The sequence below is a fragment of the Sorex araneus genome, chromosome X, assembly GCF_027595985.1.
Source record: "Sorex araneus isolate mSorAra2 chromosome X, mSorAra2.pri, whole genome shotgun sequence".
Taxonomy (NCBI): Eukaryota; Metazoa; Chordata; class Mammalia; order Eulipotyphla; family Soricidae; genus Sorex; species Sorex araneus.
The window spans coordinates 346561961-346579184 of record NC_073313.1 but is presented as its reverse complement, the minus strand read 5'-3'; the positions used below and the strand labels follow the sequence as shown (position 1 = coordinate 346579184).

General features: G+C 47.7%; 1 protein-coding gene across 4 annotated transcripts in view; it reads right to left on the bottom strand.

The window, feature by feature from the left end:
• GREB1 (growth regulating estrogen receptor binding 1) overlaps window positions 1-16897 on the bottom strand; it is a 146704-nt gene extending 129807 nt beyond the window's left edge. For 2 of the 4 annotated variants that reach the window (XM_055122552.1, XM_055122557.1), the window contains exon 1: window positions 16421-16546. The gene's annotated coding sequence lies outside the window, so the exon portion shown is untranslated. Of the gene's footprint in view, window positions 1-14753; window positions 14777-16420; window positions 16547-16883 lie in introns of those variants that run through there. The other 2 variants (XM_055122556.1, XM_055122555.1) reach the window with 2 other exon arrangements.
• Between the last annotated feature and the right edge of the window lie 327 nt (window positions 16898-17224).

The following is a 17224-nucleotide window of genomic DNA, read 5'->3' as shown; positions in this document are numbered from 1 at the left end:
TGGCAGGTCAGAGTGCCCCAAGGAAGCCCAAGGTCACCATCCCTGCTGGCAAGGAAAGGACCGCAGTTCCTGTGGCAGCAAAATGCCACAGCAGCACAGACACCCCTTTCAGAGGCGCCCCCAGCCTCCAACTGCCACCTCCCAATTCACTGCTATCAAATTCTCAGCTACGGAGTCCCTCAGGAGTACTGGCCTTTGGGTGGGATGCAGCCTAGAATTAATTAGGGAGCACGCCAAGCCTGTCTTGCCAATTTTTTTTTATTTATTTATTTTTTAATTAGTGAATCACCATGAGGGTACAGTTACAGATTTATACATTTTTGTGCTCATGTTTCCCTCATACAAAGTTCGAGAGCCCATCCCTTCACCAGTGCCCATTCTCCACCACAAATAAACCCAGCATCCCTCCCACCCACCCCCAATCCTATCTCCCCCCCACCCCACCCTGCCACTGTGGCAGGGCATTCCCTTCTGTTCTCTCTCTCTAATTAGCTGTTGTGGTTTGCAATAAAGGTGTTGAGTGGCCATTGTGTTCAGTCTCTAGTCTACATTCAGCACACATCACCCTCCCCCCCTTGGCCTCCAACCACATTTTACTTGGTGTTCCCTTCTCTATCTGAGCTGCCCTCTCCCCAGAATGTGAGGCCAGCTTCCAAGCCATGGAGTCAACCTCCTGGTACTTATTTCTACTATTCTTGGGTGTTAGTCTCCTACTTTGTTATTCTATATTCCACAGATGAGTGTAATCTTTCTATGTCTGTCTCCCTCTTTCTGATGTGTCTTGCCAATTTTAAGCATTTTAGTAATGCAGTTCATGTGACTTGATAATAAACAATACCAGCTATTCTTTTGTTTTGTTTTGTTTTGTTTTGGGGCACACCTAGAAATGCTCAGGACGAACCCCTCTGGCTCTGGGTTAGGGGATCACCCTTAGGGGGGCTCAGTGCCAAGGGTTAAATCTCGATCAGCTGAGTGCACGGCAAGCAGGCACCTTACCTGCTGTACTATCTCTCTGGCGCAAAGTACCAATTTTTAACATTTTTTTCTTAAAAAAAAAAAGCAAAGGTAGTTCAATAGAAAGCAAAGAAAATTTTCAGCCAATGGTGCTGGGACACTTGGGTTCCCACAGACAAAGGATGAGCCTTGACCTACACGTTACCCCTTCTATCAAAGTCCACTTACAGTGGATTGTGGATTTATATGTAAAATATAAGTCTATAAAGTTTTTTGGGGGGAATCACGATTGAAATTCTACATGCTCACAGGCTGAAAGTGTTTTTAAATTGAACACTGAGGGGCTGGAGCGATAGCACAGCGGGTAGGGCGTTTGCCTTGCACGCGGCCGGCCCGGGTTCGACTCCCAGCATCCCATATGGTCCCCTGAGCACCGCCAGGAGTAATTCCTGAGTGCAAAGCCAGGAGTAACCCCTGTGTATCGCCAGGTGTGACCCCCCAAAAAAATTGAACACTGAAAGCACAGTCTGAAACATAACATGCTGACATACTGGACTTTATCAAAATTGAATAGTTTTTCTGTGTTAAAGACATCATTAAGAAGATGAAGAGGGAAGGTGCTCGCCTTACGCTCAGCAGACCAGGGTTCGACCACCTATGTGAGGTCCTTCAGCCCCACCAGGACTGATCACTAAGCGCAGAGGCAGGATTAATCCCTGAGCAATGCCGGCCCCAAAACAGATAAGAAAGGAACAAGCTTTGAGCACAGCTGAGTCTGGCCCAACTCCCCACACAAAGAAAATAAAGAAAAGAAATTGGGTCCTCATACCTGTCAGGTGGGAAACAGAATGTTCCAGCCATTCTGGGGGTAAAGCCTTTCCTTAGAAAATCAAATACGCAACTACCACAATACACAGAAATTACACTCCTGAACATTTATAGGAAGGAAAACTTACGGACATACAAAAACCTATACTCAAACATGAGTAGTTTCATTTACAGTAGGCCACAACTAGAAACAGGTCAGCTGTCCTTCAATAAGTTAATGATGAAACCAACCGGGGTACACCCACAGCTCAGAGTAATAATCCACAATAGGGACTGGACAATAGCACGGCGGGTAGGGCGTTTGCCTTGCATGCGACCAACCCGGGTTCGATTCCCAGCATCCCATAAGGTCCCCTGAGCACCACCAGGTACTCCTGAGTGTACAGCCAGGAGTAACCCCTGTGCATCTCCGGGTGTGACTCAAAAAGCAAAAAAATAATAATAATAAAAAGAAGAATATTCAACAATAATAAGAATGAACTACTGATACTTCAAAATGCTTGATTCTCCAGGGAATTGTGCTGAATGGGATGTGGGAAAGGTGAAAGGGAGCACCCATTTTAGGAGCTCATATACTGTATCATTTATGTAACAACAACATGTGTTGTTGTTCTGAATCAACAAAATTGAGGATGAATGGATATAGACGATGACCAGGGAGCCCTGGATGTAGCTGTGTCTCTGACACAGGAATGTAGCTGTGTCTCTGAAAGACCCAGGGGAAGGAATCCGTATGATAATACAATAGTTCTGTATCTGGGCTCTGTTGTAGAATGGACTATAGTCTATAAGAACTATAGACGCCACCATGGGGATGGAGGGAAGGTAGAAGGGAAGGGGAGGGGGATTAGAGGGCACATGACAATCTATTATTTCTTATAAAAACATTAGAATCTAATTATCCCAAAATCAAAGGGTTAATTAAAAAAAATTTTTTTTAAAGCAGGTCTTAAAAAGTTATTCCCACGAGCAATTTGTCATGGCACTGGCTGCTTTAGAAATAGAATGGCTTTGGCCCAAGGTCTGGGTTTGTGACTCAGACATCGAGTGGGGAACAGGAGATATATTGCTGCTCCTTGCCATTCACTGTCTCCATCTGGGAAATCACTCTGGGAATTTGCTCGCTTCCTGCAGTATTAATGGGGATTAGAAGGAAGAGTCCTAGGGCCTGTCTGGGCCTGCTCCTTTTCACCTATGTACATGACCTCAGACAAATAGACAGAGGGGTCAAAATGCCAGCAGGACATTTTTACTCCCCTCCATGGTGATCAAATCATTGAAAGACCTGCCCTGAAACTGACACAGAAGCATTTGACCTACAGAATCAGCAATATCGTGTAGTTTTCCCGGGTGGGTAAACCTTTGAGCTCATGATGACAGTCAGATATACAAGTCAAGTTTCCAAGGCACCCATCTGCTTCCTGGTGTGAGCATACTTTATAAACATCTCTAGAGAAGAGCTGCAGGTGTTTTGGGCTGGAACATCAGAAACCAACGTCACAGACCCAAGGCCCCACGCAAATTTGTCAACATGATGTGGCAGCAGCTGGGGATAGAATACTCGGGGCTGGCACACATCAAAAAGAACAAGAACAACCAGTGCCGCCAAGGATGCAGGGAGAAAGGGACTCTACTTCACTGTTGGTGGGAATGCCAACTGGTCCAGCCTTTCTGGAAACAATATGGACATTTCTCCAAAAACTAGAAATTGAGCTCCCATATGACCCAGCAATACCACTTCTGGGAATATATCCCGAGGGTGCAAAAAATACAGTAGAAATGACATCTGCACTTGTATATTTATTGCAGCACTGTTTACAATAGCCAGAATCTAGAAAAACAAAAAAAAAAAAATGAGTGACCAAGAACAGACAACTGGTGAAAGAAACTTTGGTACATCTACACAATGGAATACTATGCAGCTGTTAGAAGAGATGAAATCATGAAATTTGTATATAAGTGGATGGACATGGAGAGTATCATGCTAAGTGAAATTAGTCAGAAAATGAGGGACAGACATAGAATGACTGCACTCATTTGTAGACTATAAAGTAACATAATAGGAGACTAACACCTAAGGACAGTAGAGACAAGGGCCAGGAGAATCGCACCATGGCTTGGAAGCCAACCTCACATACTGGGATAGAGAAAGAACCACTAAGTAAATGGTGCTGGGAGGGATCGCTCGGGATGGAAGATGTGTGCTGAAAGTAGACTATGGACAAACACGATGACTTCTTAGTACCTTATTGCAAATCATAACACCCAAAAGGAGAGAGAGAGTAAGAAGGAATGTGCCTGCCACAGAGGCAGGGAGTAGGAAGGAGTGGGGGTGGCGGGATGGATACTAGGAACATTGGTGGTGGAGAAGGAGCACTGGTGGAGGGATGGGTGCTCGATCATTGTGTGACTGAAACATAAACATGAAAGTTTGTCCACAACACCCAAAAGAAGAGAGAGAACAAAAGGGAATGCCCTGCTACAGAGGCAGGGTGGGGTCGGGGGGATGTGGTGGGGGGTGCGAGGGATATTGGGATCATCGGTGGAGCAGAATGGGCACTGATGGAGGGATGGGTACTCGAGCATTGTATGACTGAAACACAAGCACGAAAATATGTAAATCTGCAGCTGTACCTCACGGTAATTCACTAATAAAAAATTTAAAAAATTAAAATAAAAAAACATGAAAGTCTGTAAGTCTGTAACTGTATCTCAGGGTTATTCAATTTAAAAAACTTAGGTCAATAAAAATGTTTGTGTTAATTGTTTTATCTCAAAAAAAATACTTGGGGGTCAGAGGCATCCATGCACTAGGAATCAAGTTCAATCCCATCATGGCACCTAAGGATTGCCAGGTGGCCCCTGGTACTACTGGACCCAAGCAGCACCTCATCACTGAGCCAACACAGAACTGTCCACTCTGGATGGGTTGAGTACCACTGGTGGTGGTCCTCAAATACCCATATTTTCTTAAGAGGCCCCCAAAATTCACATGGGGAAGACCTCTTTCCAAGATGTCACAGAATGATCCAGCACAACTTCCATAAACACTGCAAGAGGTATGAGTGGCAGAAAATTGCAAGTGACATGAACACAATAAATTCTCATCACCACCTTATCAGGCACTGATTATGACTGAGCCATTTTACAGATGAAGAAACCTAGAGAAGATCAGGCAGCTCCCCCCACTGTAGAGGAGTTCAGATGTGACCTGTGTTTGTTAGCTACACTCCCGTTGTCCTCATGTGGACCCTCATTTGTGGCCCCTCATTTGGTGGCTTCTATTTGAGCAGGTATCTCATCATCAAGGTCAAGCCAACAAGAATGCCAGGAGCCAGCATCTGCACAATCAACGGATTCTAGCCACAGAAACTCACACAACGACCTTTTCTCCTGGACATTTCTAGGACATTTTCCAGAGTGAGGCTTTGCAACCTATAGTGCCAACAAAACTCGCCTGGAAAGGAACAAAGAGAGTGCAAGGGTTACAGCACAAGCCTTGCATGTAGCCAGCCCCAGTTTGATCCCTGGCACCTCTGCGTGTGACCCAGTTTTGAGGTTGATAGACTCAAGAGAAGAAAACTTCATGTTCTAAAAACAGAGATTCCGAGGCCTCTCCATCAGAGATTCAGATTTAGAAGCTGTGTGTGTGTGTTGAAGGAAGGTGTGGCCCAAGAATTTCATATCTAACAATTTCGTGGTGATGTTGATGCAGCTGGTCCCTGAGCCACACCAGAGGAGCCAAAGGACTTACAACTCCATAGTCTTGTAAACCTTGGTATTGGACAACACTGGTTTGTCTTAGGTCCTCCCGCAGTGAGCTTAAGTTTACTGAATTGCACCCATCACAGTGCTCTCGAAGCACACCCAATTCCATCAGGCACTCCTAACCCTATATTGCTTTTCTTTTTCCTTTGCGTCCTTCACATGGTGTAGCAATGTCCTTTTTGTATAGACACAGGAAGACAGTTGATGCTATGTTTTATAATACGGGAGCTAACTGACTCTGAATAATAGTTACTCCTGAGCATCCATCCTATTTACTTGACATAAGCCTCAGTTGCCCTGACTTCCTAACACTACCAAAAGGAGGGTTCCTGGGGCCGGAGTGATAGTACAGTGGGAACGGCATTTGCCTTGTGCACAGCCGACCCAGGTTCGCTTTCCAGCATCCCATATAGTCCTTCAAGCAATGCCAGGAGTAATTCCTGAGAGCAGAGCTAGGAGTAACCCCTGCTCACCAGCTGGGTGTGATTCAAAAGGGAAAAAAAAGGAGGGTCCTGGTGAGGGGCTTGGATGAACCTAGGTCAAGCTGTAAACTCCCATGGCATCAAAAAGGGACAGACTAAGCACCATAAGAAGGACAATAATTTAAGAGCATGGTCATGGAACAAACTCTGTCATGACCCAAATAGAAGTAACTGAATAAGGACACTGCCTGTACCTTTTTGATGCCAGGGGATCTAGGATGACCTAGGTCCATCCAAGTGCCTCACCAGGACCCTCTTTTTGGGAGTGTTAGGAAGTCAGGGCAACTGAGGCTTAAATCAAGTAAATAAAGACGGGTGCCCAGGAGTAAATATTATTCAGAGTCAGGGGTTAGGAAAGACTTAGCTGGCCTGAGGACTTGTGGTCTGGGATATACAGCGAGATGTCCCCAGGAAAGCAACCCTTTGAAATATATCTCATAACAGACGAGTGGTAAAAGAAACTTCGATACATTTACACAATGGAATACTATGCAGCTATTAGGAAAGATGAAGTTATGAAATTTGCTTATAAGTGGAAGGTCATGGAGAGTATCATGCTAAGTGAAATGAGTCAGAGAGGGGCAGACATAGAATGACTGCACTCATTTGTGAAATACAAAATTACATAATATGAGATTGACACCCAAAGGACAGTAGAGACAGGGGTAGGAACACTGCTCCATGGTTGGTAGACTGTCTCATGAGCTGGGGGAGCAGGCAGCTGGAATAGAGAAGGGATCACTAAGGCAATGATGGTTGGAGGGATTGTTTGGGATGGGAGATGTGTGCCGAAAGTAGATAAAGAAACAAATGTGATAGTCTCTCAGTATCTGTATTGCAAATCATAAATGTCCAACAGTAGAGAGAGAGTATGGGAGAAATTGTCTACCACAGAGGCAGGGGGAGGGCTGGGATGGGGAGAGATACTGGGGACATTGGTGGAAAATGTGCACTGGTGGAGGGATGGGTGTTTGATCACTGTATGACTGAAACTCAAACATGAAAGCTTTGTAACTATCTCACGGTGATTCAATAAAAAAAATTTTAAATAGTAATCTTAAAGATGGAAATAAATATGTGTCTTACTATGTTCATTCAAAATGACTGGAAATATCAGTGAGAAGTAAATTTAAAAAGATTGTTTAAATGAATTATAAGCTTAGGAAAGGAGAAAGAAATATGCCTTTCGATGGAATCCCACCCTTTAGTGGATCTCCTAGTAGTCCAGAATGCTGAACCCCCAGAGGATATTCTGTCCCTGAGTTAAACTCCTAGAAGACCTTCCCCCTGAAGGAGTCGCTGTACATCTGTCTATTGTTATGATAATGTCCAACCACACCTATGTGTAGCCCCACCCTTCACAATTTCTATATAACTAATGCTGTGAGAGGGGAATAAACGGTCACTGATTACCAACAGCCTGGGCCCATTCCTTCATCCTTCTGTACCTGCTGGCCGGCCTGGGGAAGTGGCTCTCAGCCGCTGACTGCACTCATCCTTGAACGCACACTTGGGGCTGAGAAGTAGCGAATGGTTCTAGCACTGGAAGCTCCCCCAAACCAAACTACCCCCCTAATCCCAACCTCTCAGTCTAGCTCTACCCTGCACCCACTCCCACAAAACTGGGTCCCCTACCCTCTGCTGCCCATAAAACTGCGATCAAGCCCCCCTGGCTTCCCTTCACCTCCACTTGCTCATTTTTCAAGTGGGTACAACTATGGCATAAGTGAAAGGCCATAAGGACATCACTGTTTCAAATCCTTGGCACCACATATGTTCCCTTGAACACCACCAGAGGTCACTGCCAAGCAGAGAGTACTGCTGGGTGTGGCCCAATCCCAAACAGAGTAGTCCACTTTGTCTAAATTGGAATCATCCCCACCACCATTAGTAAGCACAGCAGCAACACTTTATATCGCGATGGTTTGAACAATGCTCCTGGAGGGCAGGGTCCATGGTTTCACATATTTTATATTAATTTTTTATTTTATTGAATCACAGTGAGGTAGAGCATTATAAAGCTGTCCATGATTGGGTTTCAGTCAGAGAATGTTCCAACACCCACCCCATCCACCAGTGTAATTTCCCAACACCAATGTCCCCAGTTTCCCTCCCATCCACCCCTAAACCACCTCTTTCTTTTTTATCTCTTTCTCTCTCTTATTTTAGGCATTATGTTTTGCAGTATGGATGCTGAAAGGTTATCATGAATATCCCTTTACCTACTTTCAGCACTCAGTTCTTGTCCAGAGTGGAGGGAATGCCAACTGGCCCTGACTTTTTGGAAAACATTACGGATACTCCTCAAACTAGAAATTCAGCTCCCATTTGACCCAGCAATACCATTTCTGGGAATATACCCTGGGGGTCCAAAAACATACAGCAGAAACACCATCTGCATATCTATGTTCATTGCAGCACTATTCACAATAGCCAGATTCTGGAAACAACCTGAGTGCCCAAGAACAGAGGACTGGATAAAGAAACTATGGTACATCAACACAATGGAATAGTATGCAGCTGTGAGGAAAAATGAGGTCATGAAATTTGCCTATAAATGGATGGACTTGGAGAGTATTATGCTGAGTGTAATGGGTCAGAAGGAGAGGGACAGATATAGAATGACTGCATTCATTTATGGGATATACATTAAAAAATGTATGAAATTAATCTCCAAGTCTAGGGAAAACGGGCCAGGAGGACTGGTCAATGGTTGGAAATTATTACAAGGGTGTAGGGGTTGGAGAGTAGTTAAGATAGAGAAGGATCCATTATGACAACATTAGTTGGAAACGGTTTTCCATCTTGTGTGGCGTCTCTAGGACCACTTGGCTCAAGGAAACATTCACAACAGACTTATTGATAAAACTGACTGAATTGGAGTCAAAGGAACATTCTGAGAAGAGAAGTTGACTTTCAAAGATACAAGCTTATAGTAGTTCTGGTCTTCTGCTCACCCAGTAGCCCCCTCCTCTTCTCACTGCTAATGCATGCTAGAAGGAGGTAGGCAGAAACAAGTCAAGAGTGTGACTGAACAAAGAGTGTGCAGTCAGGGAAGCAGGCTGGATTCAACAGGGAGATAGCATCATCCTTGGGTCCACAGATATCCTAATGTCTAGGCCACACACACACACACACACACACACACACACACACACATACACACACACACACAAAGAATCCTCAATAAGAGGGCCAAAGAAAATTTTAGGGTAATGTTCCACAAAAGCCTGTGAGAAAATGCAGGATGTCCAGATAAAAGAGGCAAAACAAAAATCTAAGTGTTTCTCCTCCTGAGGTATCACTGTAATTAGTCTGGGGGCCAAGAGTCAGGCGGCACTGAATAGAGGACAAATGGGAAGGTCATGTGGAAATCGACTTGAAACAGATGAAAAGGGAAAAGTGAACAGGACCAACACAGACTTTTATTGCCGATACTGAGATTCCTGGAAGCTGGGGACAGAACGCAGGGCCTCACACGTGCCAGGCACGTGCTCTACCACCTGAGCCACACCCCTGGCCCACAAATGCTTTCCTTACACTAGATTTGGTTCTCGTTGTGGAATTTTGTGGTCACACAGACAAGCAATCAACTCCTGGCGCAGCACTTTCTCAATATCGACAGGAACAAGTCACTAATCATCTCTTAGCTTTGATTTCTCACTAGAGACAATAAAAATGATAAGCCTGCTGTACAAAGAGTGGTTGTGAGACTCTACTGAGATAACACACAGATAGCCCATCATGAACCTCGCTGGGAGGGGGCACATAATTGACACTTCCTCTCAACTTTGTCCCCTTTTATAATTTCTAAGAGAAGAGGAACTGATTCTACGCAATCTGATAGCTGGGCATGGTAACATCATCATTAATTCTATGTATCTACATTGCTGCAAAGTTCTAGTTCTGTGGAAATTGATTTTCACATAAAATACACTTTTATCTTACCCATGTGAAGTTAAATAACAGTAAGAATAAAGGGATATTCTAAGTTTATGAAAGTCTGTATTTGTGAAGCCCTCACAAACAAGGGAAAACTGAGAGTAATTCTTGTCAGACCGAGAAGGAATTTATACTCTCAAAGTGAAACTTTGTGAGATTCTTTTAACTTGCCAATACAATAAAATTCAATGGAGTACTTAATGAAGAGATTTGACTTTTCAAAGTCTGTCTCTGTTATTTAAATGTTTTTAGATCATTAAATGGTATTTAATTTTTAAATCTCATTCGGAGTGGCAGGTTCAGATACTCAAGTCTGCTCCTAAACTTCTTCTTTGGGCTTTGTATTTATAACCATAACTTACAGGATCACCCTTGGGTGAGAAAACTGAAAAGCAATGGTGAAGAGGATGCATAGAAAATGTCCAGATTGTTCATCTTACATTTGGGAGGCAAGTGTCTGAGGACTCACTTCCCTTTGGGCTTAACCAGCTGACCAAAACCACATGAATGATGGATACCAAAGAAAATGAAGGCCCTCATAAACGCAAGGCCCAATGGACTCGGCAATATATTACCCCTAAATTAATCTGCCCTCATGACAAATGGGAGACAAGAATATTTGGCACGCACCAGAGCATGGGGAAGGAAGAGAATCTTTTGTGTCAAACCATAAATCATAACCACTTTTTAAAGGGCAAGTCTGTGTGTGTGCTTTCAACAGCCAAATAAACCAGGACATTTAAGAATCATATGGCTACCAGAGCTTCGCTGGTGCGCGTGGAGACACATCAGTTTTCGAGCAATGCTTCTGAAACATACAGTACTGAAAATCAGTGGTACATAGATTTAGTACATAGCACTAAATACAGAGTGAGACTTTTGATCCACAGGCGGGTCAGGGAGGTAGGAAGAACCACTGAGCTTATTCGCATGACAGAAAAGTCATCCAATGCCCAAATCCTAACAGCCACTCTTGCCTTGTGAAGGAGCCTGAAATTATGTGTTCTGTTTCCGATACAAATCCACCTGTGGATAACAGGAAGGTGCACAGCTCAGGGCTGCTGACACAGGGGGGTTTACACACTGCTCTCCGCACCAGGTGCAAACGCGCTAGCATCTAAGAAGAACCTGCTCCAATTCCAGCAGGAAAAGTCTCACTCTGTAAAGCCTCACTACACACACATCAGATAGTGCTGGGGTCTCTTCTGTGCCTCTGGAAACTGATCCTCTCACTGCAGACGCTGAACCAAGCCCAAGCGTTCTCACCCTGAACACGGCCAGGTATGGGACCCACCCACCCCCCAAACAAAGAAAATGCAAATTTTTTGGGGGGGTCACACCTGGCAATACACAGGGGTTACTCCTGGCTCTTTACTCAGGAATTAACCCCTGGCGGTGCTCAGGGGACCATATGGGATGCTGGGATTTGAACCCGGGTTGTTCATGTGCAAGGCAAACGCCCTACCCGCTGTGCTATTGCTCCAGCCCAGAAAATGCAGTCTTTAGAGACTGAATATTTGTGTCATTCCCCATCCCTTTTTCCTCCCCCCTCCCCCCCACACACTTTCCCACTCTCACCATTCATTTGTGACCATATCTGGGGACAGAGCCTAGAAGGTGGGATAAAGTAAGGCCACTGGGTGGGGCCCTAACCCAACAGGATGACTGTCCTTATTTATGAAAAGAAACAACATGGTCCAGCAGGTAGGCTGTTTGCCCTGCACACCGCCACAGCTGGGTTCAACCCCCACCACCCCGTACGGTCTCCTGAGCCCACTAGGAGCGATCCCTGAGTGCAGAGCCAAGAGGAAATCCTGAACACTGTCAGCTATGGCCCCAATATCAGGGGCCGGAGCGATAGTACAGCAGGTAGGGTGTTTGCCTTGCACACAGCAGACCCTGGTTCCATCTCCGGCATCCCACATGGTTCCCCCAGCACCACCAGGAGTAGTTTCTGAGTGCAGAGCCAGGAGTAACCCCTGTGCATCGCTGGGTATGACCCCAAAAGCAAAAAAAAAAAATCAAAAGAGAAAGAGAGAGAGAGAGAGAGCAACACATGTCCTCTCTCCCTTCGCCTCCCCTTCTATCTATCCGGGCCCCTGTCCCATACAGACCCCCCTCGCCATGCGCTTGGAGGTACAGAGAAAAGGCCGTGTGAAGACACAGCAAATACACAGCCCTCTGCACACCAGGACCGAGCTCCCCTCAGCACACACCAAAGGGCGAGGCCCTTGATCTTGGACTTCCGATCTCCAGGAGAGCGAAAAATAATTTTCCACTGTTTAAACCAATTCAGTCTATGGCCGTTTCTTAGGACAGCTGGAGCTAATAAAGGGGATGCAAGAAGGTGACGTTGGATCTCTGCTGCTCTGCACCCCTTACTTTAAAAACCACAGCTACAGTAAGCCTGGCTAGTGGGACTGGCTTTCATCCTGTCCCCACCAGTCCTCGTGTGCATGTCACACGTGGCAGGAGGGGTGCCAGGAAACAGGCGGCATCCCACTGCGTGGGTCTGATGGGGAGGTGGGTCCAGCCCTGCCCCACACATACTCTCCCTGAATTATGCCGGATCAAAGTGGTCACAGTGTGGTCTTGGATACTAGCCGCTTGACTGGGTTTTCTATGAACACAGAGAATGACCATGACCTGCCCTTTATAGCATAGAAATTCTCTGGCAATCTTGCCTCAGAGTGTCAGCTCCGTGGGGGGAGGGGGCAGGCTCTGCCTGCTTTGTTCACTGCTGTAACTGTATCTTTTTGTTTTGTTTTGTTGTGTTGTGTTGTATTGTGTTTGGGGGCCATACCTGGCTCAGGGTTTACTCCTGGCTGTGTGCTCAGGGATTATTCATGGTGGGGTTCAAGATTGGGGGAAGCCATATGTCGTATGTGGGCCAGTGATCAAACTAGGGTCGACTACTATGAAAGATAGTATTCCCATACTGTCTGACCCTAACATTTTAGGGAAAAAACATATACTACAGTTTCTGGGGTTATCTTTTTTTTTGGGGGGGGTGAGTAGCTTTTTTTTTCTTTGGTTACACAGTGCCAGGAGTTGAACCCAGGAACTTCTTCAAGGCAGGCCTATTCTTCACCCCTTTAATCTACCTCCCAGCCTCTTCATCTCTCCTAAGAAGATTAAAATATGCTTTAAAAACCTCTTATGAATGTGCTTAAATTATATATTTCAAATACATAAAATTCCACAATAGACCTTCCCCACCCTGTCCTATGTCTTTTTGAGGCACAACTAAATACAAAATAGAACGATGCATCTGTACATATAAAAACCGAACCCCAAACCCAAGAGTGTCCATGAGGCAGTGCAGACACTGAGATTAGCTCTCTGGAACCTTTGCAAGGAATCAGAGGTTCAAGGATGCTCTGGAATGGGCAGACAAGGGCTCCTCAAGCTGCGCTGGCCACCCATCCTAGTGCCCGGCTCCTCCCAAAGGATCAAGAGGCCCCTCCCACGGCTGGGGCGGAGCCACCGCAGCAAGCGCAGGGGGGCGCGTGTGGATCTGAAGTCAAGTTCTATCCACCCACTCAAAGTCTGCGCGTCCATACCACAGCTTTGTTTCAGTGACCCTTCCTTCTCTGTGTCCCTCTGAATTCCAGTGACTCTGCCTGGGGGTGGATGAAGGGGGATGCCACTCTCAGTTACAATACATCCTCGTCTCGTCCTGACTTTTTTTTCCAATCTTTTCTCTGCTTGTTAAGATTGTCTCTGAATGCCCAGGAACCTAAATCTTTCAGATGGAGAATCCACAAACGGGGCACAGCATTCTTAAAGAGGGGTTGTGACGCAAAGGAAAATACTGGTACCAAGATCAACTATGAACCAGAGTTCAATAATGGCTTCCTAAATGAAATATTGATAAAGGCTTCCTATAACAAGCACTGAAACCTTGAAACGCATCAAGATTATAATCTATTCATAATGACAAAATAAACAGATAAATATTTGAAGTTTAGTTTCATGCCTTCCCATAAAACATGAACAGCAGAGCTGAGATAAAGTGTAGTGGGTAAGGAGTTCACCTTGCATGCTGCCAATTTGGGTTCAATTTCTGCATAGCACTCGGTTCCCCAGCCCCGCCAGGAGTGCACAGAACCAGAAGTAAGTCCTGAGCATCCCCAGGTGTGTCCTCAAAACAAACAAAAAAGCAAGTATTGGCCCAAAGGGCTATTTCCCCAAACTAAAAACACGGCAAGCAAAATCAACCGTTTAATCCAACTACAATAGCAAAACAGTCAGGATGCAGCTTCACTTTTGACCTGGGCATAAATGGGACTTTCTCCTTCGACCATCCACCTGCCGGGGGGATCTGAAAAAGTCACATCATCCAGTTTAAACTTGACACGAGGCAGATGAGCAAGAACATCTTAACTTGTGCTTGACTCAATTGTTCCACATTTTATTTTATTTTTATTTATTTATTTATTTATTTTGCTTTTGGGGTCACACCCAGCGATGCACAGGGGTTACTCCTGGCTCATGCACTCAAGAATTACTCCTGGCTGTGCTCGGGGGACCATATGAGATACTGAGAATCGAACTCAGGGTGGCCGCGTGCAAGGCAAACGCCCTACCCGCTGTGCTATCACTCCAGTCCCTTGTTCCACATTTTACAATGATGGATTTTTGTTTCTTAGAACTAAACTCTCGGAGCAACCCAAAAAACAGTGCTCCAGAAGCTAGGAATTTATTATTAAAAAGAAAATCCTCCCAATGTACCCAGAGATTGAAGACATATTAAGACAAAAGTAGGATTTAACTTACCCCGAAAGGGAGTATTGATGCAGAGCAACAGCGAGGTGGGTGTGGCACGAGCCTTGCACGAGGCTGACCTGGATTCAATGCCTGGCACCAGGTATGGTCCCTGTACCCTGCCAGAAGTGATCTCTGAGCAGAGCCAGGAGTGAACTCTGAGCACAGCAGGGTGTGGCCCCCACACAAAATAAATCACCCCTAAAAGTTCCAATGCCAACAACAAAAATTAAAAAGCTCTGACTACATCTTCACAGATTTTCTTACAAAGCGAAGCAACCAGGTGACATTATATAACATTTACATAAGATGCATCTCAGATGCCCCCGGGCTCCGTGAATAGAACCCAACACTATTCACGAAATAAAATAAATCCGTTTTATCAAAATAAAAATCCGTTCATTGGCAGTAAGAGCTTATTCGTGTTAAACCTGCACATGTTTTTAAAGGAGAGTTTTAAATTTACAAGCCTCAAATAAGCCTCTTCAAAAGTTTATTAAACATTTATTAAGTTTATCTAAGCAGAGCTTCCGTATGCAAATTAAGGAGCTCCTTTTTTTTTCTGCTTTCCCTTACGACCAGGATCAAAAGAGGGTGGCAGCAAAATGGCCCGGTCCTTCTGTGAGAACAACAGCCTGGAGTAGTGGCGGACACACCCCAGACACAACACACACACACACACACACACACACAGAGCACACATACGCGCACACTCCACACTGCATATACACACATCGTCCACACCCACACTCGCCCGTCCCTCCAGACCCCAGGGAGGCGGTCTTTGTTCCCAGGCTGCTATATGGGGATCCAGTTACTAAGCACCCCCTGCCCGAACCAGCCTCCCCTGGGACGCAGTGCCACGGCCGCCCCGAAGGAACGCCCCATTCCCCAGGTGTGACTGGGGTGTGACTCGGGCCTTCTGAAACGCACGGCGCGGCCACACGCGCGCCCGCACGCACGCACGCACACCCTCAGAATTGTTTTCACCATCCCTGCCATTCAGCAGGCCACCTAGGGTGGCTCACGTGGGCCGCGCGTTCGGCACGCTCTTACACACACACCCGTGCGCACCTACACGCGTGCACACACCCGAAGCGTGTAGCCACCCACGAGCCGTGTAGCCACAAGCGCGCGCACACACACATGCACCGACACACGCGCGCGCACACACCCGTGCACCGACACTTGCGTGCACATACCCGTGTGCATATACACACGCAGGCACCGCCACTCGCGCGCGCATACCCATGCGCACATACACGCAGGCACCGCCACTCCCGCGCACACACCCATGCGCACATACACGCAGGCACCGCCACTCCCGCGCACACACCCATGCGCACATACACGCAGGCACCGCCACTCGAGCGCGCACACCCATGCGCACATACACGCAGACACCGCCACTCGAGCGCACACACCCATGCGCCAACACGAGCGCACACACAGACATACCCGTGTGCGCACACACAGATACACCGGTGCGCGCGCACGCACACACACACACACACACACACACACACACACACACACAACGACGGCTGCACCCAAATTCCTACTGCATCGGGGCTGCACCCCGAAACCCTCGCACCTCCCGGACGCCCACGTCCACCCTCCTCCCCCCTCGGGCTGGCGGGGGGCTCTCTCCCATCCGACCGACACGCCGAGCCCCTCACCTCGGCCCTTTGTCCTCCGCCGCCGCCGCCACCGCCGCTCCGAGGCCGCCGCCGCGGGAGCACCAGCTCGGCCCGGGCGACCGCCACACCCCCCGCGCGGGCCGCGCCGACCCGGGCGCTGCCAAAGCCCGGATGTGCGGAGCCCCGGCCCGCGGCCGCCCGACCCCTGACCCCGGCCGCGCCGCTGCGCTCCGCCTCTCCGGGTCTTCGGGCCGGCCGCCAGGGGACACGGGCTGGGGCAGGGTCCGACCCGGCGGAGGCGGGGACGCGGGCGGGAGCTGAGCCCCCCCCCACACCGCGCTCTCCCGCCCCGGGGCGCGCCCCGCGTGGACCCCGACCTGCCTAGCGCGCGCCCAGGACGCGATGCCCCCCACCCCCGTCTGGGCCCACCCCTGCCCCTTCGCTTCTCCCCTCTCCCCAGGTCATCTGGAACAAAGCCCCCCAGGAATAAGGAACTCCCCACCTGCGTGCCCAGCACCAGCCAGACGCGCCACCCACATCATAATGTGTCACTTTCTTCTCTGTTCGCCTGTTGGGTTCCTCCCTGCGGCGGCCGGACCCCCACCCCTGACTCCCGCACCCCCAGGCAACCCCGCAGACGAGTCTCTGGAAACCTCTTCAGAGAACTGAGGTCCTTTTGTCGCTGCGGACCCAAGCGCCCAAAGGGTAGGAGGCCACGCTGGGAGGCAACAGTGCGGGGGCCCAGGCTCGGCGGGGACCTCGGTCCAAGGACCCAGGCCAAGGACCCGGGCCTGCACCCGGTCCACCCGATTGGGCCCCCCGCACAGCTCAGCCGACTCACCC